Here is a 26,024-nt window from a genome sequence, read left to right on the forward strand (position 1 = left end):
TATGTGCCTGTATATAGCCATGGTCACCAGGAGGAAAAACCTCTATCACTCTTCACCTATTCCTTTAAGGAAGTATTTCTCCTTAAACCTGAGGCTTGGTGTTCCTTAGGTTGCCTAGAAATCCTCCTGTTTCTTGCCTGTCTCAGGTCCAGTGTTATAGGCATGTGCAGACGGTCAGGTTTGTTATGTGGCTGCTAGGATCTGGACTCTGGTTTTCTTTAAGGGGTTTCGCCTGTTTCTGTTTTCCTGTATTTCTTTAAGGGACTTTTTATGTCCCTTAAAGACTTTTTTTTTCCTCATTAAAGATCCCTGTCATCTTCATAGGTTGAGATTTAAGGTCACAGTCTTGCTCTTCGGGTGTGTTAGGATCCGTGGGTTGCTGTAGAAGGAAAGTTGGGTTCCGATAGCGCCATATTGCACTAGCTTTTGTCGGTTGTGTTCTTCCACTTGCCTTCTGCTATCTGGTTGTCTCTGGTGTTGGCTAGCCTGGTAGTTCCTGGGAGTAGCAAGCCTCTGGGACTGGTTGTCCTGGGAGGCAGTAGGCCTTCCGAAAAGCAGGCAGAGCTGTGGGCTAGGGTTTGTAGTATAGATCTTCAGCTGCAGGTAGAGGTGTGGACCAGAAGATGGAGCCGGTTGTCTTGGGTGGGAACAGGCTTCTCAGGAGACAGGCAAAACTGCGGGCTGATAAATGGGGTGTAGCTCCAAGATTGCAAGTAGGGGTGTGGAGCAGAAGGAAGATGGATTTCTGAAAGGCTGGGGCAGACCTCACAGCTGCTGGGCTTGCTGGGGTCCCAGAAGGCAGGGAATTGGGGCATAGCTTTCTCACCTGATTGTCCCGGGTGGGAGCAGGCTTTCTGAGAGGCAGAGTTGTGGGCTGGGGAGTAGGGTGCCAATCCGTGGGCAGTCACTCATTGTTCTTAGTATTATCATTGTTGAGTCTGTTAAGTACCTGGGGAGGTAACTGGGGCAGGCCCTCATCCCATTATACTTCCTGTAACTTAAGCCCTCAGCATAGCCTATAAATTAAGTTCCTTCCCAGGCTCTTCTTCGCCTCTATGCCTTCACTGATGTCCAGGCATCCTAACCCTGGTAGCCGTTCTAGGTTGACGCCTCAGAACTGGGACAGCAGAGGTAGGGGGCTCCCTACCTTCTCTTCCTTGCCCTCTGGATGGCTCCATAAGGACGAGCTCTAACGTAGGCCCAACAGTGCTGAGGGTGATTACTTCTACCTAGCAAGACAGGGAAATTTACTGAAAATGAGTCAGTAATGTCTATGCTGATGGGGAGATACCGAATGACTGTAGGTTAACAGCTGTGACCTATACAGATCCTGGAGGTAACCTGTGCAAATGCAGGTAATGCATGAAGGGACATCATTTCTTATGTGTGTGGCTGGGACCTCAGCCCTATGTTGGCGTGCTACTGCTCCCTCTATTTTCTTCTTTAGCAGCCCTTATGATACACCCTGACCCTGCAGACAGGTCCCCACAACCTGAGATAATGAGTGGGGTCTAAAGGCACAAAGGTCAGGAAAGAGTGAGGGAGGGTTTCTCCATGCTCCATGATTTGGAGCTAGAGTGGGCAAGGGCCATCTTCCTACCACTAAGATATCCAGCATCCAAGTGTTCGGGGGGAAAAGAGATTGGGAACTAAGGAGAAAGAGAGAGGTTAGGATGCGAGAGTATGGAACAGAAGGTACCCAGACAGAAGAGCCAAAGAGATAAGAAGGCACAGATAGGGAGAGCCCTGTTGGGGAACTAGGGGCTGACAATCTTGATGTGACAGTTCCCTCTCCAACCAGCAGAGGGTAATATCATCCTGCAAATCAGGACAGGACCAGGGAGGAGATGGTGAGCATTGTCAGTTGATTTGCTTAGCCTGCCATTAGCTGCAGCCCTTTCCTCCTGGTCCTATATATCTAGTACAAGGGTGTGTATGGTCATCTATATGTCATGGAACTTTTCCTGGGAGAAACAAAGAAACAGCTTTTTACTCCAGATAGGGTACTGATGATGGACCAAAGAAATTATTTCATCTAAATACAGCTTCGGAAGTCAGTGTTCTGGGTAATAACTCGTAGAAAAAAAAAAAAAAAAGGTCCACTCCATTATGACCGGCAGTTTATGCAAACTGTTATCACCAGAGTTTCTCGAGCAATTTACCGGATACTGCACTAAAGGGTCTCCTCCCACTAGCAATTGCTTAGTGTTTATGTAGACTCAGTGATGAATTTGGGACTCTTGTAAGTTACCTGAGCATCCTGCTTGTGAATTTCCTTCCTCGCCCAAGTTGGAAGTATTTCTGTTTGGAAGAAATTGCTGTAGAACAGCAGGGAAAACAAAGAAGGTAGACTGACCGAAGACCTGGATCCCACACAGAATCCAGCCTGAACTCTGCAAGCCGCTGTGGGCATTCTCTGACTTACTGGACAGGTGCAATCATTCATGTGTGGTGATGGAGCTGGTGTGGACCTGACAGCCAGAAGCCTGACCCTCTTAGGGACCTCTGGAAGGTTACTGCCCACAATTTTCTCCACACAACGCTCCTGGCTCTCATAATATTCCACAGGCAGTGAATACCTTACATCACTTTGTAGCTTCCACACAGAATCTGGTGTCCCATTAAAATGGGAAAGGGGTCTGCCTCTGAGGGGCCAGTAATGGTCAGTGGAGAAGGGTAGGTAGATCTGGAAACACCCGTGGAGCCCCCTGCTTATCAACAACTTTTCATGTCCTTAATGAGTCAGGTAGTAAAGAGGCCTCAGGAGTCTCCTGGCTCCAGAAACAGTGTATGTGCTCCTGGAAAGCCTTGACCATGTCCACGTGGTTACCATTCAGCCAGGTTAAGATTTGACCTGTAGATCAGGGGCCACAAACCCCAGGGCCTAGTAGTGTAAACTAGGTCACCCACCTCTTTTCTCTAGTGGTAGGATGGTGAGTTGGAAAGATCCCACACTCTTAGCCAAAAGAATGATCACCTTCCTGCCTCTCCCATCCCTCGCATGTACCTTGTGTACCGTCCTAGGAAGTCATTTCAAAATTTCCCATTTGGACTCTCCCACTAAAACAGACTGTACATCCCACGGTGAGCACAGCAGGTGCCACCAGGAACTTTGAAGTTTCCCAATCATCCCACGTACGGGATGTATCCCATACCGTGGTCAGCCTGTGCTCTACTCTGCATGCCGGAAACAGACCTAGCTTCTGCTCCAAAATACCATTCCCTCCCCTCCTCCTGCCTGCTACAGAGACTCCTTCAGACTGCAGGGACAAGTAGTCCTCTACTAGGGGGCCAGAGTGCCAGCTGGCTTCTTGTGGGTCAGAAACTGCATAAAATTGGTTTAGCTGCTAGTGAGTCCTCCTAATGTAGCGTTATTGTACAATGATTTATTAGTTTTTAAAAACGTGTTTAAGCCATAAACCTATGTTGGAATATTCTACATTTCCATTTTGCTAATAGCCACCTATGAACTACAGAATTCACGACCCTGGGCTTAGAACAGTAGTTCAAACCTGGGGGTCACGACCCCTTTGGGGACTGAAAGACCATTTCACAGGGGTCACATAATTCAGATATCTTGCATGTCAGATGTTTGCATTACTATTCACAACAGTAGCAAAATTACAGCTATGAAGTAGTAGCAAAAATAATTTATAATGGTGAATAATCACATTGTGATGACCCCAACCATAAAAGTATTTTCATTGCTATTTTAAACTGTGATTTTGCTACTATTATAAATCATAACACAAATATATGATGGGACCCCCCCCCCATGAAAGGGTCCTTCAACCCCCAAAGGGGTAGCAACTCACAGGTTGAGAACCACTGCTCTAATATCTTCCAACTTTCCATAGTCACAAAATCCTACATTAGCTAGCCATTCTTGTACAACACTGAATATAGATATGACTCTTTTCTGGAAACTTTAGGTCACAGTTTAGAGACAGGCCACACTCCATCAAAAGGGTCTTTTCCATGGGGAGCTTTCGAGGTCTCTCTGGAAGGGTTGCTCTCTAAGGGTAGTAAGGGACAATGACCTGGCAACTAGCTCCAATTGTTTTCTTTTCTGATGGACTCAGCACAGACCAGAGTCCCTCGAACCTCATGCGTCTAGATTAGTAGTGAGGTGTTGGATGTGAGATAGTATTACCACCACACTCACACTGGTCCTGTGTCTGAGTCTGTAGTATTTCAGCCATATTCTCCCTCTTCAGAAGTGTAAGGATAGCCTAACTGTCAGAATGTGACAGGCATGTGCTTCCACGGCTGAGCACCTCTAATGTTTGCACATAGCGGCTGTGTATGGGTGGTACCATCCAGGCTGCATGGCTGAGGCCTTGTCTGCACCCGCTCTGCTTCTTATCTACACCCCAGGCAGATCTAAGCGGCAGCAGAGGTGATCGGACAAAGGCAGGACAATGGTTACCATTTATTTATCCTTCCCAGCCCCTGAGGCTGGCTGAGAGGACCCTGCCTCCACCTCTGGCTACAGTGTGTTGCCAGTAGGGAACATGGCTTGGGTGACTGTTGACTTTGGTTAACCAGAACTCAGGTCTTCTGTGCCCAAGAAAGTCAGAGCCACACGAGTGCCAACAGAAAGTCACCCCCTGGACCCAGTGCTGACGCAGAGCAGGGCTCTGCTTTCTGCCGAGCTTTTTCTTGTATTCTACCTTTGGAGGAGAAAGCCTGCCATGTACGCTGGCAGTTTTTGTTTGGCTCAAATTTTAGGGTTAAAAGGAGGCTGTTTCTGAGCTTTGCCTAGCAGAGAAGTTGAATGTGCCACATCCTGCAATGGGAGGCAGAACTTCTGACAAGAAACTGGCGACCAACGACAGGGCAACTTCCATTCCTTCTGGAACCACACTATCTTGGTATATTTTTACTTCTCTCTCCTTCACAGAGGAAGGACTCATTGTCTACATGAAAGAAGAGAGTTTAACTGTTGGGTTCTGAACTTCCAGCCAACAAATGACAAGCTGTCGATTTTAAATGATCAAAAGCCTTGATCTTATACTGTAGATAACGACCAGTAAGACTCTTCCTTTAAAAAAAAATTATTTTATGTATGTGAGTACACCGTCACTGTCTTCAGACATCAGAAGAGGGCATCAGATCCCATTATAGATGGTCGTGAGCCACCGTGTGGTTGCTGGGAATTGAACTCAGGACCTCTGGAAGAACGGTCAGTGTTCCTAACCGCTGAGCCGTCTCTCCAGCCCCAGTAGGACTCTTCATCTCCTCTTTGTGGGAAATGAAATTGTTGCCTGCTGACAGAGCTCAGTGCTTCAGTCATCAGGGTCCTCAAGAAGTTAGGTGTTGCCAAGCACACGCCAGGACACTCAGCTACAGACAAATGTGTTAGGATCCACCAGATGAGGCCTGCATCTGACCAAGAGAAGAACACTGCTTGTCCCCAAAGCCTTGTTGACTCCTTTCCCTTCACCTGAGAGATGCTGCATCCGAAGAGTGGAATTGTGGCTGACCTCTGACCCTACAGATGACCCGAGGGAGGTACTTCAGAAAACATGTCAGGTCACCTGCGTGAATGTGGTCCCATCGATCCCTACATAAACCCTGTTCATAGACTTTCCTGTTACCGTGACTCCAATTCTATTAGTGACAATTAAAGCAGTCCTACAGCATCACACGGAAAGGGACAATAATACAGAGAAAGAGCCATTCTAAGGCTAGCATAGGGCTTGAGGCACAGAACCATCCACACCAACATCCTCCAGGTCTTAGTTCTTCAAGCACAAAGATGCAGAAGGCAATAACCCTTGGATACCAGTGCCACCAGTGCCTCTATTTGCTGGACATTTTGAGCACCTGGGAACTCTCTTGTCTCCTTGGGACAGAAGTGTCCTGAATCTCTTCTGGAAGCCTGTGCTTGCCCCACATCTCAGGGGTGACCTTTAGCCACTCAGGTTCTGATAGAGCCAGGCCATGGGGCTCACAAGCGATGCCTTGTGGGGAGACCTCACGTTCTACCTTCCTGATGGCGTTTTCGGCTTCCATGTTGGACCTCGCTTTCTCCAGTATATGTGAAAGGATGCATTCATCCTGTCCTTCGTTGCCCTGCCCTTGGGTTCACACTTGACACTGTTTCCCATCAGCTTCTCGGTCTCTACGTGACTAGCATGCTTAGCATGGGCTTTCTTCATGTCCATGAGCTCATGCCCAGAGCGCCTTTGGCACCCTGTAACTGAGCTGTGGAGTAGCTCGTGTAAAGTTCAGGGTGCAGATGGTTCTGCTCATCTGGCTCTCACATCCGCCTACATCCCTTTGGTAGTGTGTTCTTTTCTCCAAGACCGTGATCTCAGGCTTTCTTACAGAGGTTGTGGTGAGGACTTTTACCCATCTCCTTGGTGATCCCTATGTCTAGCCAACCTAGTCTTATTTGTATCCCCCCAACTTGCTGGTTATTAGATTTTCTGTATCCTGCTTTTCACCTATTTTTCTCTGACCCTGGGCCCTATGAGGATATGACCATTGCTTTGGACTATAACCCCAAGGTTCCAGCCAGCCCTCTTTCATGACACTTGCCCCTCATGGTGCAGTCCTCTTCTTCTCCTTTGGGGATTCTCATATTGTACACTTTGCTAACTCAAAAGGAAGTCACGTGTGCTGACGTTTCTGTAGGAGCTCCTCTGAGGTGTTATAAGCATCCTAATGTCTAAATGTCCTGTCAGTCCCTTGCAGTGCAGTCTGATGACCCCACCAGGCATGACACTTTCACTTGTAGCATTTGTTAGCTTGGCTCACACAACCTTCTCTATTTTCTTCCCTCTTCTCCCAGGATGCCGCATCTAGGTTCCCTGTCAGCAGCACCCCTTCAATTCTTCCCACATGGCGGCTCTTGTGTTAGCCCCACTGCTTGGCTGTATCAAAATATCTTTATCTTGTCCTCCTTAGAGTGTTTCTGCTGCCTGATGCAGACTCATTTCAGCTGCCCCACAGCCAAGCCATGTCTCCATCTGGCTGGGTATTCAGGACAGACAGTCCTTCTCATCTGCCCTGGGAGGATTCTTAATGTCGGGAGTGGCAGCCTCAGTCTGCTTTGGGAGCCTTGGGCTGTCAGTCTCCCTCTCATTTCTGTCTGAGGGCTCTGGTCCTGAACACCACTGTCACTCTGCTTTTCCTCCGGGCTTCACTCCAGATGGTTTCTTCATGACTTCCTGTGGCTCTCAAGTTCTCGTCTTGTGTCTAATATAATGCCGAACCTCTCACTGACTTAAGTTTCAGTTATTGCTTAATTTCCTGGTTTTGCTTTTCAGGTTCTGCTGGCTTTAAACTGCTTTCCAGTGTCTTTTACGTGCCTGAAAGCACATGGTGCCCCCTTTTTTTAAACCTCCGACACTGATGGTGTCTGCTCCCTTTATCAACAGATTGTACCGTCTACTGTTTTAAAGGGCTTTCATTGCAAGCTACTGTTTCCTTGAATCTCCTTTTCTGGAAGACCTTGAGAATAGGCGTGCATGAGAGTAAAATGTCAGGCTCCTGATATTTTACTTCTTTTGGGATCCTGGAAGCAATGCTAGCCTTGAACCACATTAATACAAATACTTAGACCTTGGACGTCAGATTCCCAGGGACAGAAGCTCACTTGGCCCATAACCTTGCTATGATTTCCAGGGAAGATGCTCTTCTCAAGCTTCTTCTCTTTAGACCTTGGATTTGGTGCCACTCTCTGACTGACCCTGAGCCCTTCCACGGTGACCACCTTTTCTCTGGATGCTTCTCTTTTTGTCTGTCTTCACGATTCACCCTGAGTCTCTGGAAAATAAACATTGCTGTTTGCATCATTGAGGTGGCAGACTTTCCTGGGATAAAGCAGGCTCTAGTCTGGCTTTAGTTTCTTCAGGATGGGGATGCAGAAGATAGCCTTTCTCGCCGGTTGGCAATGCCTCTGGGAATGGGCTATCATAGCCACCTAGCATATTGTGGCTTTAGGCAAGACCCAGCCAGTTTTCTCTGTTCCCTGTGTCTGTGGAGGTTTCCTAAGTCTTAAATCCACATTCTAAGAGTCTTCTGTGGCTGCCTCTCCGGTCTGATTGATAGCCATGCCATCTTTCTCAGGGAAACAGTTCTCCTGGGTCTGAGGCAGTCTACAGTGTGATATGAGGAGGAGGAGTTCAGACACTCTTTTTTTTTTTTTTTTTTTTTTTTTGGTTCTTTTTTTCGGAGCTGGGGACCAAACCCAGGGCCTTGCGCTTCCTAGGCAAGTGCTCTACCACTGAGCTAAATCCCCAACCCCCAAGTTCAGACACTCTTAATGCTATAAGAGGCTATTGTCCAATATATAGGATGCAGGGAAGGGCCTCCAGGGTCTTCCCTTGGGGAGAAGGGGATGCTACTCTCAGCTTCTTGAATTTTAGGAGAGATCTTCAGAATGACTCACAGTCCTTTGCAAGACTCCTCCAAGAAACCCCAATCATATCTCCTCCAGATGTCTTCTAGCTCTCTGTCCATTGTGACAAACTTCAGTCTTTGTAAGTGTGAGAGCTTGTAGAGAGAAGTGAAGTCTTGAATAAGTGTTGTTGACACAGACATAGCCATGTCAGGGACCTCAATGTTTCAGATCCTTGTGAAAGGCAGAACCTTTCCCAGTTGAATCTCAGGGGGTCGGGGGGAGGATGGCAAAGCCTTCTTCTGATCAAAGTTCAAGTGTTGACAATGTATGCAGAAAATGTCCACTAGGCCACCCCTGAACACTGTACACCTACAGAGATGGAGTCTACAAAAATTAGCCAACCTTGCTTCCTTGTTCAACTATATACAAAACCCTGCCTTTTTGTTTATCTATGTGCAATAACCCTGCCTCCCTGCTCAACTGTATATAACAAATAGGCTGGACTTCTGGGATGCTGTTTTCTCCATCTGAGAGCCCAAAACACCCATCCCAGCTTTTCTGTATGTGTTATGGATCTGTCCTTTCTTCATTCCCTGGACACCGTGAGCCAGGCTTCCAGAACCCAAGCCAGAGACAAAAGCTAAAGGTGAGAGGCTAGAAACAAACCGCATTCCTCAAAGTGGAGGTTTCTAGACACCAAGCTGAAATAGTCCAGTCTCACAACCATCTGAGGTTAGAGTCCAAACTGTGGGATCTAAGAGCTGCTGCAATTCCTGTAATTGGGTTTGTTTCTGTTTTTGTTTTTCAAAAGAAGTCATTTCTCCTTCGCCATTTTGAGTTCCTGGGGTATGAGCAGTGCACCCGGGCAGAGGCAGGACTGTTCCCCGGCACCTCTGCCTCCTCTCAGTGTCCGGACAAAGCAGAAGACAATTTTAGAATTCACACAGCCAAAAGTAAAGTTGTATTTTTATGTGGGAATGAAGAAGTTGGCTAGTCCCTCAGCAGGAGTCTGGGCTTCTCAGTAGTTGCAGGGTGGGATGGCTTGGTGAAAGGCAAAGACTGTTTAATGGGGGATCCATGCAAGGAATTGTGTTCATCAGAAGCACCCCTTTTCAGGGGACTAACCACTTAAAGGAAAGTCCCAATGTCCACAAAATGTTTAAGTGGATTTTTCGATCACTCAAAGGCAAGTGACTAACCCCAGCACATGGAGAGACCACTAAAGCTAGAGCTGTGAAGGACTGTCTGGAGCAAATGAGCAGTCTCCAAGGACGGAGCGCTATGCCCACTACAGACCCTGACAAAGAGAATATATGAAATGCATGGCTGTTTCCTATATCCAGTCTCTTCTTTCTCCTCTTCCTCTGGCCTCTGGTTCTCTCTCCACAACCCCATTCTGTCCTCACTGCCTTCCTTCTCATCTTTCTTCTTCTTGGGATAGAAGACCATCCTGATGTGGGCTGCACCATTTCATAGGCTGGGCCCTGTACTGAAGAAGAGTGGGGCAAGCTGGGTGTAAGCATGAGTGCATTAAGTCATTGCTCTCTGCTCTGCTCTGCTCTGCTCTGCTCTGCTCTGCTCTGCTCTGCTCTGCTCTGACTGCTTCAAGTTCCTTTGCCTTGGCTCCACTGCAATGCTGGACTGTAAACCAGAATTGTGAGACAAGTAAGTCTTGTCTCTCTTAAGTTTCTTTTTTTTAATTGACTAAGTTGTTTATTCACTTTATATCCTCTCTCTTGTCCCAGTCCCTCCCTCTCTCATTCCCTACCCATAACCCCTTCTTCCCAGAAAAGGAGAGGCCTCCCATGGCTCCACGGCACTGCTTAGAGATCTTCCTAGCTCTTCTTTCACCACCAGAAGGAACACACAAAAGTTCCTCCCTATGCAACAGGGTCAGTACAGGGCTGTCTACTCCAATTATTAGCCTCTGGTGGGGGCACTGGCCCTTCTCAGATTGGCAATAGTATGAGGAGGGTTGTAATATCACTGTATCATCAACTGAACTAGTAAAGGGGTGTGAGCCCCTACAGAGGTTAGGGACTACAACTTAGGGCAAGATGGAGAAAGAACAGACATTGGCTAAGTCTGGCGCTCACCCTTGGAACTGATCTTCAGACGAATGGGCAAGAGCTAGAGCTCAGCAGATACCTCAGGCACCCCTTTCAATTCCCAGTAGTCCAGCTCCATTCTTAGGGAGACAGCTCATGGCTGCCCAACATCTTTTATCTGGGAAGCCAAATGTTATCCCTGAGCCGAGCCCAACAGGAGGCTCCAAAAGGTAGATCACACTGGCTATGCCCCAGCCTCACTTTACCTGTGTCCCCATCTGAACTGTGCAGTGAGAGGCCCTGCTGGAAAACCTGCGTCAGACAGCCCACCTGGTCACTTCACTTTCATTAAAACAAGATCCCAGATCCGAATCCCAATCCCTCGTCCAGATCACACCTGTCCACACTGAAGCCATCAGGCATAGCTAAGAGGTCACCATGTCATCAGTTGACAAAACAGCCTGATAACTGATCCCAGCAGATAGATGGGCTGCTCTAAGTAAGTGTGGCCTCTCTTCTCTTTCCTTTGTAGTGTTCAACAAGGGGCTGTTCTTACACGAAGAGGACGGACTCAGCACAGAACAGATTCTGAGGACTGCTCTTACTGGCCTAATTAGATGGCTGTGCGAGCCTTGGAGAACCTTCTCAAGGGAGACCCTGTCTCCAAGCTGTTCCATGACTAGAAGGCAAAATGTGCTGCACAGTAGAAACTTCTGTGAGAAGAGATCCCTGTGTGAAATTGTATGGATCATAAACCCCTTACTCCAAACAAATCCCAGAGAGGGCCGGTCCGTCTTCGTGGCCCTCAGACTCCATTACAATCCTGTCCTTGGCTCAATGAGATGGTCATCAGTCAGAAAACTGCCCTTTTGAAAAAAGCCTCATATATCTCAAAGGTGATGGTTTCAAAGATGGCTTCATGTACATCAGGGTTACAGGCACTTGTCGTGGTCCCTTTTGAGCATGAAAGATGTCTGGCTTTCAGAGACAGTGAAATGGGTTGTTTCAGTGTATAGGGTATCTTCTCAGCCTGCGTTAGAACCCTGTAATGTGGACAACAGGTGACAATCTCTCGGCCTGTGGAATGCATTTCCCATCAGATCATGCTTCTCCCTGAACTGGCCAGGCCCATGATGTCCTCTGCAGCTTTAGAGGGATAGAACTGGTTCTGTCCACTGTGGGCTACAGAAGTTCATCTATTGCCAACACACACACACACACACACACACACACACACACACACACACACACACACACACCAGGACTGTACCATAACCAGTGGCTGAGGAACATGGCGTGTGGAGAAGGGACAACTTGGAGAGTCTGTGTGAGTTCTCCCCTAGATTCCCTGTGCAAGGCTGGTCAGTAGGTAGAGCACATCCACAGCAAGCCTGAGTTTTGCAAAGAAGCCTGCAAGCTTCAGGATTAACCAGCTCTGCTTTCTGAGGAGTTGAGGGAGGCATTTCTCCCGTAAAGAGAATCTGTGAGTAAAAGGGATCCAGCTTCAAGAGGCAAAGGGGAAACAAGATAGCAGTATCTTCAGGAGCCATTTGGAATGACCTAGGTCAAAGCTACACAGGCTCAAAGGATCAGCTCATTTGACCCCCACACCTACCCTACCCACTTTAATTCTTTTTTGATTTTTCAAGGCAGGGTTTCTCTGTGTTGCCCTGGCAATCCTAGGACTCTGTGGACCAGGCTGGCCCTGAACTCGGGGATCTGCCTTATTCACAGTCCCTCGTTTTCCCTCTCTCACCCCGCAGCCCCTGTCCTGAACCCTTCGTACCTCACTGGGATGGTTGCCAGGCTGCCCTTCTTCTTCATCCTCTTGAGAAGTACTGGTCAGGTACTGTCCTCCACTCTGTTTTCTAGCAGGATTGTCTGATGTTTGCACGGTTAGAGGAGGGCTGTGTGCTTTAGGGCTGCCTTCCTTTGGCTTCTCTTTGTCCTTGTCGTCCAGCACTTTGATATGACATGCCTGGGTGGAGATGTTTTAAAATCCAGACTAGTTTTTGTTTGCTCTTTTCTCTGGGCTTCCTGATTGGTGTTTTATACTTTTGGAACTTTCTCAGACACTGTTATTTCAAACATTTCTTCTTCTGGTTTTCCAGTTGCACGGTTGCTGTGTTTTCCAACGCCACCCACTTGTTCTTAGGTATCGTGAAGTTTCCGTACTTATTCATCCACGTTTCAGCTGAGAAGATCTCCCTAGCCTGCCTTCCACCCACTGGTTCTGCCCTTAATTGTATCCATTTGTTAGCTGCTTCAATTGGTCCGGCCATCCCTCAAGCTGCTCTCTGAGTTCTTCCTTCTCTGAGGACATGCTTGGCTCTGCTTGCCGCGGTCTGCTTTCCATATTAGAACCCAACTTTAGTACATCCAGGATACTCTATGTACTCAGTGTACTCTATATTCCCAGTGAAACGGTTTCAAAGCCTTGGCCATGCAAGACTTTTTTTTTCCCCTAATGCCCGTGTTTGCTCTTCACATGTCTTTCTTGCTTTAGCCTACCCCATCTTGTTTGTCAGCAGCCCAACTTGATATTCTGCGTGACAAAGGCTGAAGTAAACTGACCTTTAAAAAAAACAAAAAATAAAAAACATTCAATGTTCTTTGTAACTCCAGGTGTCAGAGGCTCTGGCTGCCCTGGCTGCCCTGGCTGCCCTGGCTGCCCTGGCTGCCCTGGCTGCCCTGGCTGCCCTGGCTGCCCTGGCTGCCCTGGCTGCCCTGGCTGCCCTGGCTGCCCTGGCTTTGTCTCTCCTTTCCACTTGAAGCTTTCCCTGTGCTCTTTCTTGTATCATGGCTGATACATATAGGTCTGTGGCCATGGCTTACAGCTCACACACTGAGGAAGGAAGCATGCCACAGTTTCAGGATGTAGAGCCTAGAGTGGGCTGCTTAACATATTTCCTATTTCTTTGAGCTATAGAAGTGCTCTCTGGTTATTTTTAATTCATTTTCTTTCATACAGTATAATTTGATCATATTTCTCCTTCCCCAGTGACTCCAGGTCTTCCCTACTTCCCTACCTACATTCATGTTCTCTCTCTCTCTCTCTCTCTCTCTCTCTCTCTCTCTCTCTCTCTCTCTCTCTCAGATAGACAGATGGATGGATGATAGATAGATGATAGATAGATAAAAGAAATCAGTAAAACCCCCAAATCCAAAATGAAACTAAAAGTTTACATACACAAATAACAACAATAACAATGATAACGACGATGACAATAATGATAATGATAATAATTTAGAGTCTTCCTTGTATTGGCCAACTGATCCAGGGCTCTGGAGTGTGGTTTGTAAGTCGGCTTTAAAAGGAAAGTATCCTGGAAGTTGGGAGCCAAGAAATACCACAAAATCACACCGTACAACAAAACTCACACAAGAGATTTATTGGGGAAAACACAAGAGGGTGACTGCCCCTGCTCTGGAGAGAAGCAGCAAAGACTGAGTAGGAGGCAGGCTTTATATAGGGTTTCTTTTAGGGGGTGGCCTGAGATTGGTGGGATTTGTGGTGGCCTGATCTTGGGGCAAGCTCAGGGATTGGTGGATTCCATCACCTGATCTTAGGGAAAGCCCAGGGATTAGTAGGATTCGGTCTCCTCATCTTAGGTCTTTTTATTCTCTGTAAGGCAGAACTTAGCTGCCTTCGTCTTGGGAAGCTGGAAATGGCTGAGTAATTTAGGGGTGAGACCTGGCCACTCACACTTCAAGAGGCTTATACGTTTAATATAGTCAGTGACACTCCATTGGAGAAAACGGACTTTCCCTTTTCTATCAAGTATCAATTGCAAATAGCCTATTGGTTAGTGGTAGGACCCACATGTCCATTTCCCCACCTCAGCTCTGGGACCGTGTCTGGCTTGAACCTGTTCTGGCCTTGTGCATGCTGCCACAGTCTCTGTGAGTTCACGTCTGTCATTCCGGTAGCATTTGGAAGACACTGTTTCCTGGGAGCCATCTATACACCTGGCTCTTACAATCCTTTTGCCTCCTCTTCCGAATAGATTCCTGAGCCCTGAAGAGGGAGGTTTGGTGAATATATCCCATTTATGACTAAATGCTGCAGCCTCCCACTCTCTCACATTGTCCAGTTGTGAGTCTCTGTTAATTACCATCCAGTGCAAGAAGAAGTTCCTCTGATGAGGACTGAGCAATGCACTGAAATATGGGTAGAGTAATATGTTACTGGGAGCCATTTTATTGTTGTTCCTTTAGCAGCACAGTAGCAGTTGGCTGTCCTTCCGGGTCCATGACCGACCTAGTCTCAGGCTAAAGTCATTTTCACAATGTCAGGTATGGACTGCATTTCATGGAGTGAGCATTAAATCCAATCAAAAAGGGCTTGGTTACTTCCATAGTATTTGTGCCACGGCACACCAGTATAATGTACAGGAGGTCACTGCTATAAGCTGCACAGCTTATATCTGAGTGAGATTACTTTTCTCTCTTTTTAGGGCACAGAGTATCTTCTAGCACCATGAATGCTAGCCAGTAGGGTTGAAGGTTCTAGTGGGCCACCAGCTCAATTTCTCTGTGCTTGATGACATAAGTTTTGTCTTGAGCAGTGGGGCCTTGTCATTATGGAGGTAAGTCAATAGCATTGACAATAGCCTATAATGTTCCGGGAGTCTACATGATCCCTTTCACAAACAACTCAAAAACGTGTAACCTGATACTTGTACTGAGGGTTTTACTGGGTAACATGATGTCTAGGATATTATCTCTCTTATTATATGGTCTATTATTGTGAAGAGACACCATGACCATGACAAGTCTTATCAAGAGAAACATTTAACTGGAGCTAGCTTACAGTCCAGAGGTTTACTCCGTTATTATCATGGCAAGATGTAAAGCAGCATGCAGTCATACATGGGAGAATGAGCCACTGGGCCCAGCCTGAGCTTCTGAAACCTTGAAGCCCATCCCCAGTAAAATACTTCCTCTAACAAGGCCACACCTACTCCAACAAAACCACTGTCCTAATCCTTTCAAATAATAATAACCTATGGGGGGGGCGCGTTTTTATTCAAACCATCACAAATGGTAACTCCATTTAAACTCATACACACACACACACACACACACACACACACGCGCGCGCGCACACGTGTATATATATATTACATTCTTTGTATGTGTGAGGGGTGGTTTGTTTCTTTGTTTTGTTTTCATTGATTTCAGCCTTGGGTTAGTTGTTTTTTTCTGTCTACTCTTTTTGGGTATCATTTTTCTTGTTTTTCTAGAACTTTCAAATATTCATAAAGTTACCAATATGAGATTTCTCCAGTTTTTTCATATAGGCGCTTAGTGCTATATGAACTTGAGACTTAGTGTCTCTTAGAACTGCCTTCCTTGTGTCCCATAGATTTAGATATGTTGTATTTTAATTTTTATCCAGTTCTGGAAAGTTTTTAATTTTCTTCTTAATTTCTGTCTTGACCAAATTTTCATTCAGTAGTGAGCTGTTCAGCTCCCATGAGTTTGCATACTTCCTGATGTTTTTGTTGATGGTGGTGCCTAGCTTTAATCCAGGGTGGTCAGATAGGATGCAAGGTGTTATTTCAGTTTTCACATATCTGTTGAAACTTAATGTGTGACTTAATGTCTGATCAATATTGGAGAACGCCCCATGAACTGCTGAGAAGAAAATGGATGGATATTCTTCAGTGTCTGGGTTGAGTGTTTTATAGACATCTGCTAGGTCCATTTGACTCATGGTGTTATTTTACTCCAGCATTTCTCCATTTGGTTTTAGCCTGGATGGCATACTTATTGGCAAGAGTAGAGTATTGAAGTCAACACTGTGGTGGTTTGAATGGTAATGGGGCAATGGCCCCATAGGCTCATGTGTTTGAATGCTTGGTCCCCAGTTGGTGAATTGTTTAGGAAAGACTAGTTATGGCCTTGCAATTTTTGTTTTACATCCTTCTTTTAATTTATAGTTTTTAATTTATAGTTTCTATTTCTAGTTTCTTTAGTGATTCTTTTTGTGCTGTTAAGTTTTATCTTCATATCCTGAACTGCTTTCATTATTGCATTCAACTATTTATGTTTTAATGATCTTCATTAAGATTTTTATTTATTCATATCCTTTCTCTCAGGGACCCCACAGCCATCACACTGGGCCAGAACCCTGAGTGGGCAACAACATTGAAACATCCACTCAACAAAGACAAGACCTTGAAATAAACAGTGGCTAGAGATGGTTGTCCTTCCTGTCCTCATCCCAGTCTCTCTAGACTTACTTGAGTTCTACTGTAGCCTGCTCACAGGAGCCTGTCCTCCATCCCTTAAGGATTATCCTTGGAAATATTCATAATTGTTATTTTGAAGTTCTCATCTTATGTTTCAGCTAAATTGATTTTATCAAGACCTACTAGAATAAGGTTGCTGACTTTTGGAGAAGGTGATATGGTCGTGGATGTTCACATCTGTGTTTTTGCAGTGGGATCTAGGCATCTGGAGTTAATGATGCTTAAAGTGTTGTTCAGGGTACATATGTGGTCTCATATTTGCAGGGTGACTGTTCCATTGCTGCTGCCCACTCAATGTTCTAAAGAAGTGGATGTGGGGTACCAGATAGTGATTCTGTGGGTCAGTGGAAATCACAAAGGAATAGAGATGAGCTTGAAGGAAAGTCATAAAGGGGTAGCAGGAAATTCTGAGCTAGAGGTCCCCACAAAGGTGCAGAATTCCTAGGGGATGGAGGAGGGGCTTCTGTGGTGGGCTGCAGCAGAACTAAGCATGGGGACAGGAAGGACAGTGGTCTCTGGTCATTTGTTGTCTGATGCTGGACTGATTCAGGACAGGGAAAATATTTGCTTACACATGCGTATACATCCATGTGCACTCCCACCACACACACAGTCTCCTTTGACACTGTCCCACTGTCCCATGATGTGGTATGGCACAGCTCGGTTTTTAAGTGTTAGGAAATGAGGTCATTAGCTTTCTGTCCCTGGCCTTCAGTTGAACTCAGAACACACCTGTCTGAGGTCAATTTTATGGCCTGAGATTTTCCTAAGACTCGAGACATGTTGTGCCCCAGGAACATGCTTTCTGACGTTATGGCATGGAGTGTGCTACAAGTGCCAGTTGGATCCACGTCATTAATGATATTCATTAGTCTATGTATCTTGGCTAGCTTTCTCTTCACTATTTCTTCCCACTTTTGAGGTGTAGTATTGACATATCAACCTACATTTGTGGCTTTGCCAGTTTTTTCCCTTAAGCTTATTTGGTTTTGTCTCATGTGCTTTGAATCTCTCTTGCTTAGGATTATGTCTTCTTGTTGAGTTTTCCGTCACCTGAGATCTTCTTCAATTTCTCTCTTCAAAGACTTGAAGTTCTAGTCAGACATGTCTTTCACTTGTTTGGTTAGAGCACACCAAGATATTTCATATCATTTGTGGCTATTGTGAAGGATGTTGTTTCCCTAATTTAGTTCTTGGCCTGTTTGAAGGAGGGCTACTGATTTCTGGTTTTTGTGGTTTTCTAGCTAATTTTGTATCCAGTCACTTTGCTGAAAGTGTTTATCAGTGGTAGGATTTCTCTGATATAATTTTTGGGTTCACTCATAAATACTATCACATCATCTGCAAATAACAAGACTTTGACATCTTCCTTTCCAATTTGTGTCCCCTTGATCTCCTTTTCTTGTCTTACTGTTTTAAAACTTCAAGTACTATATTTGAATAAATATGGAGAGAGTGGACAGTCTCCTCCCTGACTTTAGAGGAATTGCTTTAAGTTTCTCTCCATCTATTTTGATATTGGCTGTTCATTTGCTGTATATTGCCTTTGCTGTGTTTAGGTATGGGCCTTGTATTCCTGATCTTTCCAAGACTTTTTTTTTTTTTTTTTTTTGGTTCTTTTTTTTGGAGCTGGGGACCGAACCCAGGGCCTTGCGCTTCCTAGGTAAGCGCTCTACCACTGAGCTAAATCCCCAGCCCCCTTTCCAAGACTTTTAACATGAAGGGGTGTTAGATTTTGTCAAAGGCTTTTTAGCATCTAGTACAATGATCATTTTTTCTTTTAGTGTGTTTATATTGTGGATTACACTGATGGATTTTTCATATGTTGAACCATCCCTGCATCTCTGGGATAAAGCCTACTTGATCGTGGTGAATGATGTTTTTGATGTTGCTTGGACTTAGTTTGTGTGTATTTTATTGAGTATTTTTGTATCAGTGTTCATGAGGTAAATTGACACTATTAATGATATTCAGCTATACTTGTACATGGGAGCCTAGCATAACTGTTGTCCAAGAGATTTCACCCAGCAAGTGATGGAAACTGATGCAGAGACCCACAGCTAAGCATCAAGTGGAGCTTAGGGAATCCTGCGGAAGAGGAGGAGGAAGGAATCAAGGAGTTAAAGAAGTCAAAGACACCACAAGAAAACCTACAGAATCAACTAACCTAGGCCCAAAAGGGCTCACAGAACTGCCAAGCAGAGAGCATGCATGGGAGAGACCTAGCCCCTACACATATGTAACAGATGTGTAGCTAGGTCCTCATGTGGAACCCCTAACAGCAGGAGCAGGGACTGGCTCTGACTCTGTTGCCTGCCTTTGGATTCTTTTTCCCTCCTGGGCTGCCTTGTCTAGCCTCAATAGAAGAAGATGCACCTACTCCTACTGTAAATTGTTATGCCAAGGAGCCCTGCATCCATGGGAGGTCTCCCCTGCTCTGAGGACAAAGGGAGGGGGGATGGGAGGAGGTGAGGTGAGAAGGAGGGACTGGATGGAGAGGAGGAGGGGAAGTTTTGATGGGGGATGTAAAGTTAGTAACTTAATTAAAAAATAGTTTAAAAAAATACATGAGCCTAGGGAGGCCATTCCTGTTCAAACCACCACACTATCCAAATGATGGGGTGTTTTTTTTTTCCTTACTGTTATAAACTCCAGCCAGTTTTAGGTTAAGGTTTTTTTTTTTTTCCGGAGCTGAGGACTGAACCCAGGGCCTTGCCCTTGCTAGGCAAGTGCTCTACCACTGAGCTAAATCCCCAACCCCTTAGGTTAAGTTTTGATGCCAAGTGTTCAGGGTTGATTTTCCAGTTCATTTGTTCTCTGTGCCTTACTAGTATTTGGTTATGCCCATGAATTATTCCTGAATTATAAATATTGTTATGTTCCACCACCCTCCTTTTTAATTGAAGATGCACACATACACATAACACATAACCCACATACAGACTATTTTATCTATTTATATGACCATCATTGTAATAAAAAGGAAATAATATCCACATAGATCATAAGACATCATGTCTAAAAAGCAAGCAAAAACTGCTAACAAATATTTAGTTAATTAAAGTAAGCACTGACTTCTCCCTCTATTGCTGGGCCACTATAGCAGCGGAGAGCAAAGGCTGATTAATGAAATTGATGCTCTCTGTATTAGCTACCTTCCTGATACTGTGATAAAACACCACGACCAAGGCAACTTAAAGAAAAAAGAGTTTATCAGGGCTTATGGTCTCAGAGGATTAGTGTTTTTGATGACAGAATGAAAGCCATAGACAGTAAACCGTGTAGCGAGAGCAGAAAAAGCTGAGGACTCAAATCTTGAACTGCAAGCACAAAGAAAGCAAACTGGGAATGGTTTCCAAGCCTCAGAGCCCACCCTCAGGGACATATGGACATACTCCCACCTGCAAGGTCACCCCTCTTAAACCAATCCAAGCAGTGCCACCGACTGGGACCAAATATTCAAATGCTAGACTCTAAGGGACATTCTCATTAAAATCATCAAACTCCCTGAAGTTCCTTGGTGTTGGAGACTGCAGTAACCTGAGATTCTGCAGTTCTCATCAGCAAGGATGCACCCCAGATCACCTTAGGCTTCTGGAGACAGTCCCAGTTACCAGGAGCTCCAAGTCACTCTAAGCTTAGGAGTACCTGCCCATGACCTTGGACCATGCAATGACCCTTGACCTGCCCAAGCCATGTCGGCGCTACCAACAGCCATGACAGTCAGTGGCCTGGGACATTAGACATTTTGGGTCAGGCAGCCAGTGTATTTATTCGTTTTGTGAGGATTGGGTATTTTCACACTGTGGTGCATGTGCACAGGTCAGAGGGCAGCTTTGAGAGCTGATTCTCTCTTTCCATCCTGTGAGTCTCAGAGACTGAGCTTAGGTTATTAACCCTACCCACTGAGTCATTTTGCCAGTCCAGAACACTTAGATTTAGTGAGTTCCTGATAAGTAGTTTGTATACAGAGTTTACAAACAGTCCAGTGGATTTTCACACTCGCAGATAATGTCCCGGCATTACCACAGCGAATTCCAAACATCCCCACCGCCTTACTGCCTCCAGTGTTACCCCAGCCCACTACCATGCCCGTTTGCTATCTCAAAAGCATTAGGCATTTCCAACCCATAAACATGAAATACATTCTGATTCATTTTTTAATTATCTTTAATCTTTTTTTTTATAGTTCAGTCATTATCTTACCTCCCAGTTCTCTGTCTGATAGTTCCTCATCCCATTCCTCCTCCCTCTTCTCTAAGAGGATATCCCCACCTCCCGAACCCACCAGGCCTCCCCACTCCCTGGAGCCTCAAGTCTCCCCAAGGGTAGGTGCCTCTTCTCTCCCTGAGGCCAGACCAGGCAGTCCTCGGCTGTATATGTGTTGGAGGCCTCATATCAGCTGGTGTATGCTGCCTGATTGATGGCTCAGTGTCTGAGAAATCTTGGGGGTCAGGTTAGCTGAAACTGCTGGTCTTCCTATGGGGTCCCCCTCCTCCTCAGCTTCTTCCAGCCTTTCCCTAATTCAACTACAGGGTTCCCTGACTTCTGTCCATTTGTTGGGTGTTAAGTATCCATGCCTGACTGTTTCAGCTGCTTGTTGGGCCTCTCACAGGGTTCCTGTCATGCTAGCCTCCTGTCTGTAAGTACACCATAGCATCAGTAACAGTGTCAGGCCTTGGAGCCTCCCCTTGAGCTGGATCCCAATTTGGGCAGGCCACTGGACCTCCTTTCCCTCAGTCTCTTCTCCATTTTTGTCCCTGCAATTCTTTTAAACAGAAACAATTCTGGGTCAGAGTTTTTGTCTGTGGGATGGCAACCCCATCCCTCCACTTGATGCCCTGTCTTTCTTCTGGAGGTGGACTCTACTGAGTTCCCTCTCATTTTGATTTATTTTTACTATTTCTTTGAAACATCCTTTAGTTCTCAGTATACAAACTTTATACTTCTTCTGTTAACTTTATTCCTAAGTATTTTTATGGCATTATAATTCAGCCTGCTCTGTTAACATTATTTTTGGATTGCTGTTCTAGGACAGAGAAGCAGACTTGATTTTCCTGTGTTGATTTTATATTACGTTTGCTTATGTTCTATCAGGCTTTTTTTTTTTATTCCAAAGTATATTCTGCCTATAAGATCATGTTGCGTGCAGTGTTTCAATACTTCCCTTCTAGCACAGAACCATGTGATTCCTTTTGGTTGCTGAACTGCCCACTCCAACCCCAGAATCCCCTTGTTCCATTGGACAGCTCAATAAAAGAAGATGCTCTTGCTTCCTTCTTGATTGTGAGAATCAGCATCCTTGATTTCCACCTGGGCATCCCTTCCAGTACTGTCTCTCCCCCCCACTCCCAGGTTCAACAGCACAGCAGCTTGGAATCCATAAGACTGAAGTCTGGGAGCCTGGCTCCCATGACCACCTAACAACTGCTTCCCCAGTGAGGCCTCCAGAAGCCCACACTAAAGGATCCAGTCCCATTTATGCATACTTAGATAAAGATCCCCAAAGCTCATTGACTACACAGGCAAATGAACTGAGGCTGCGGGGGGCAGGGGGACTGATGAATGCCCAAGGAAATCAAGTCTGAGTGAGATCCTTCCTGGGTACAAGGCTTAGGTTAACAAGGTGGATAGAGGGGGCTGGAGAGATAACTCAGTGGTTAAGAGCACTGACTGCTCTTCCAGAGGTCCTGAGTTCAATTCCCAGCAACCACATGGTGGCTCGTATCCATCTGTAATGGAATCTGATGCCCTCTTCTGGTGTCTGAAGACAGAGATAGTGTACTCACATACACAAAATAAATAAATCTTAACACAAAAACAAGATGGCTGTAGTATGAAGGTGCACCAGCCACACATTTGTGTGGATTTCCTGAAGTTGCAGGTGGTGGTGAGTTTCTGAGGAGCCTGAGTGGGTGTGTAAAAGCATTCTAAATGACTGTGTGTTGTTTGATATGACATAGCCATGTCTAGAACAAGGCCTCCAACCTGGGAGTGGTATGGAAAAGCCTTCCTCTGGGCGAGGCTCACAGGGACAGCAAAGTCGTCTTCTGGTCTGAGTGCAAATGTTGGTAGCGTATGTAAAAATAACCACAGCTTCCTTCTCCTGGATGACGGCAACCGGAGACTGCTCACCTACAGAGACCTCCCCCTGATACTCGCTGAGCCTTCCTCCCTGTGGTGTTCAGAAGACAAGCGCTGAGTTTGGGGAAGAGCGTTGCTGTGTAGTTAGCGATGAGCTTGGATGGGGAAAGCTGTTCTCAATGGAGTTATTGCTGCCCCATCAGAGTGAGCACTACTCACCTGATCGTAGCTTTCCTGTGTGCGTCTGTTCTTTCTTCATTCCCGTGCCACCTCAGTCCAACTGCAGCATGAGCTAGCCATGACGGGCTGGGAATCAAAATGGGTCCTCCGGATGAGCAGCCAAGGCTCCTAACCACTGAGCAGTCTCTCCCACCTCCTCTACCCTTCTTTAATTTTCAATACAGTTACTTGTCTATGGCTGTAAAGGGGCTTATAGAAGGAGGAGTTTATTGGGGTTTACAGTTCCAGAGGGTGAACCCATGATGGTCGTGGCAGCAGGCAGGCAGGCAGGGATGGCACTGGAGCAGTAGCTGAGGGCTTACATCTATCTATCTGATCCATATGCAGAAGGGGGGCAGTGGATGGAGGGAGGCTGGGCCCGGCATGGGCTTTTGAAACCTCCCAGTGACACACTTCCTCCAACAAGGCTGTTAGCATGTTAGCATTTCTACCAGGTTTCATCCAACAGTTACCTACCAACAGCCAGGTAGGCCTGGCTTGCTATAGAAAGGGCTGTTTGGCCTCTCTTCCTGCTCTCTGCCCCTTTTCTCTCTCATGATCCCTTTCTTCCTCTCTCTCCTTCTTCCTCCCCATTTTATATGTTACCAGCTCTGGCTTTTCCTCCTCCTCCTCCTCCTCCTCCTCTTCCTCTTCTTCCTCCTCCTCTTCTTCCTCTTCCTCCTCCTCTTTCTTCTCCTTCTCCTCCTCCTCCTCCTTCTTCCTCTCTTCCTCCTCTCCTTCCTCTTCTTCTTCCTCCTTCTCTTCTCTCTCTCCCCCTCCCTCTTTCTACTCCCTTCTAAACCCCCCTTCCCATGCCCCCAAATAAACTTCATTCTATATGAGGCCAGTTTCATGGCCCTCAGTAGGGAGGGATGCTTCAACAAGAGCCTGCTGAGGCACCCCCTCCCATACTGCACTCTACAAAGGCCACACCTCCTAGTTCTTCCCAAACAGTCCACCACTGGTACCCTAATATTCAAATATATGAGCCTATCAGGGTGACAGCCATTGAACCCATCAAGCTGTCTTGAGGCCATACCTGTCTGTCTGTGTCTCCCCAGTGCTTGGAAGTGTAAGCACAGGACACTGTGCTCAGCTTTTTATTTATTTATCTCTAGTGTGAGGGCTGGGGATTGAACTCGGGTCCTCGTATTTGCTTGAGCTATCTCCTCAGAGCCAGGATGTCTTTGGATGTGCAGACTGCCTTAATTCTAATGAGACTGCATGTACCAATCCTTCTTTGGTGGCTTGCACATTTTTTTTGAGTTATGAAATTCCTCTGAGGGACATAATATTTCCCACTATGCCAACTCTAATTTATTTAATTTCTTATGCATCCTTCGGGTCTTTATGATACCCATGGGAAGAAGTAGAAACACAACTTGTTTTTCTTAATAACAGATGATTAATTTTCTTACAGTTGTCATTGCAAAATCTGTGCCTAGCATGACCCATTGTCTGCCACTGCCTGAGGGACACGTCTCAGTGTCACCCTCACCTCAGTCCTTTTGCCCATGTGCCTGTTTGAGTTTCTTTGTGCTATCCTTTTGAGGTAGAAGAATTGGGGAATGGATTGAGGAACCTGGAGCGGGCAGGAACCCACAAGAAGACCAACAGAGTCAACCAACCTGGACCCTTGGGGGCTCCCAGAGACTGAACCACCAAACAGAGAACATACAAAGGGTGGACCTAGGCCCCTCACACATATGTAGCTGAAGTGGAACATGGTCTTTATGGGTCCCCCAACAACTGGAGTCAGGGCTTACCCTGACTCTGTTGCCTGCCTGTGGATCCTGCTCCCCTAACTGGGTGTCTTGTCTGGTCTCAGTGGGAGAGGATGTGCCTAGTCCTGGGTGCCAGGATTCATTTTTCCATTAAAAAAAAAAACCAAACAAACAAACAAACAAAGCAGTGCCAGGTATCTCTCTTCAATTCTTGCCAAAACAATTCTATGTGCAAGGGTTTTCCCCAAGACAATTGTTGCTTAGCTATAGCAAATAATTCCGACAAAGATGTGAATATCCAAAAGATTCTTACTTTTCCAGGCCCTGCCAAGGGATTGCCACTTGTGCAAATACCCCGGGAGAAAGGGGATTCCTGTGCCAATGTCCTCCTACGTACAGAGGAATGAATGCAACTGCTGCTAATTCCTATGGAGGGAACACCTGCTACAGAGAGCCAGAGTGCCCTGTCTCTATCTGCCCTGCTGGATATTCTGGAAGGTTCTGTAAGTCGGATCACACTGAGTGTGCTTCCAACCCCTACCACAATGGGGTGCTGTGCCAGGATGGCGTCAATAACTGCACCTGCTTCTGTATGCCTGGGTACCAAGGCAGGTGTTGTGACTTGAAAATTGAGTTTAAGTCTTTAACCAAATCTTTCAGTGGGTACACACAAGTTTGCCTTCTGTGTTGTTATTTGCATGAAAATTTTAATGCTTGGAACATTTTTTCCTGGGATATAGAACTTGAATTGACTCTGCATGCTAGATTTCCTCTTCCTCCTCCTCCTCCTCCTCCTGCTCCTCCTCCTCCTCTTCCTCCTCCTCCTCCTCTTCCTCTTCCTCCTCCCCCTCCTCCTCCTCCTCCTCCTCTTCCTCTTCCTCCTCCTCTTCTTCTTCCTCCTCCTCTTCCTCTTCTTCTTCTTCCTCCTCCTCCTCCTCCCCCTCCTCCTCCTCTTCTTCCTCTTTCTCTTCCTCCTCCTGGCCTTGAACTCACAGACGTCCACTGGCTGCCTCCACTTCCCAAATGCTAGAATTCAAAGGTGTGTGCCGCCAGCTACTGCTACTTCTTTCTAAACATTATATAGAATTATTGTACCTGTATGTGGTATGGGAGAGGGACATGCACATGCCATGGTGTGTGTGTGTGTGTGTGTGTGTGTGTGTGTGTGTGTGTGTGTGCATGTGTGCAGATCAAAGGACAACTTTATGAGTTGGTTCTCTACTTACACCAAACTCCAGCCGTTTGTAGCAGCTTCTTTACCTGCTGAGGCATCTTCCCAGCTCATTTACTGCTCCTTGATGCCTCTGAAAATGTGTGTTATCACCTCGATAGGATCTTT

General features: G+C 46.1%; 1 protein-coding gene across 3 annotated transcripts in view; it reads left to right on the forward strand.

Annotated features, from left to right (window-relative positions):
• The window catches only part of Trip13 (thyroid hormone receptor interactor 13), a 45,115-nt gene extending 19,730 nt beyond the window's left edge, over positions 1–25,385 (forward strand). The window contains exon 14 of one of the 3 annotated variants that reach the window (XM_087650837.1): positions 25,007–25,385. The gene's annotated coding sequence lies outside the window, so the exon portion shown is untranslated. 3 annotated transcript variants of the gene reach the window in all.
• The last annotated feature ends 639 nt before the right edge of the window (positions 25,386–26,024 follow it).

This window comes from Rattus norvegicus, chromosome 1, assembly GCF_021556685.1.
Source record: "Rattus norvegicus strain SHRSP/BbbUtx chromosome 1, alternate assembly SHRSP_T2T, whole genome shotgun sequence".
NCBI classification, from domain to species: Eukaryota; Metazoa; Chordata; class Mammalia; order Rodentia; family Muridae; genus Rattus; species Rattus norvegicus.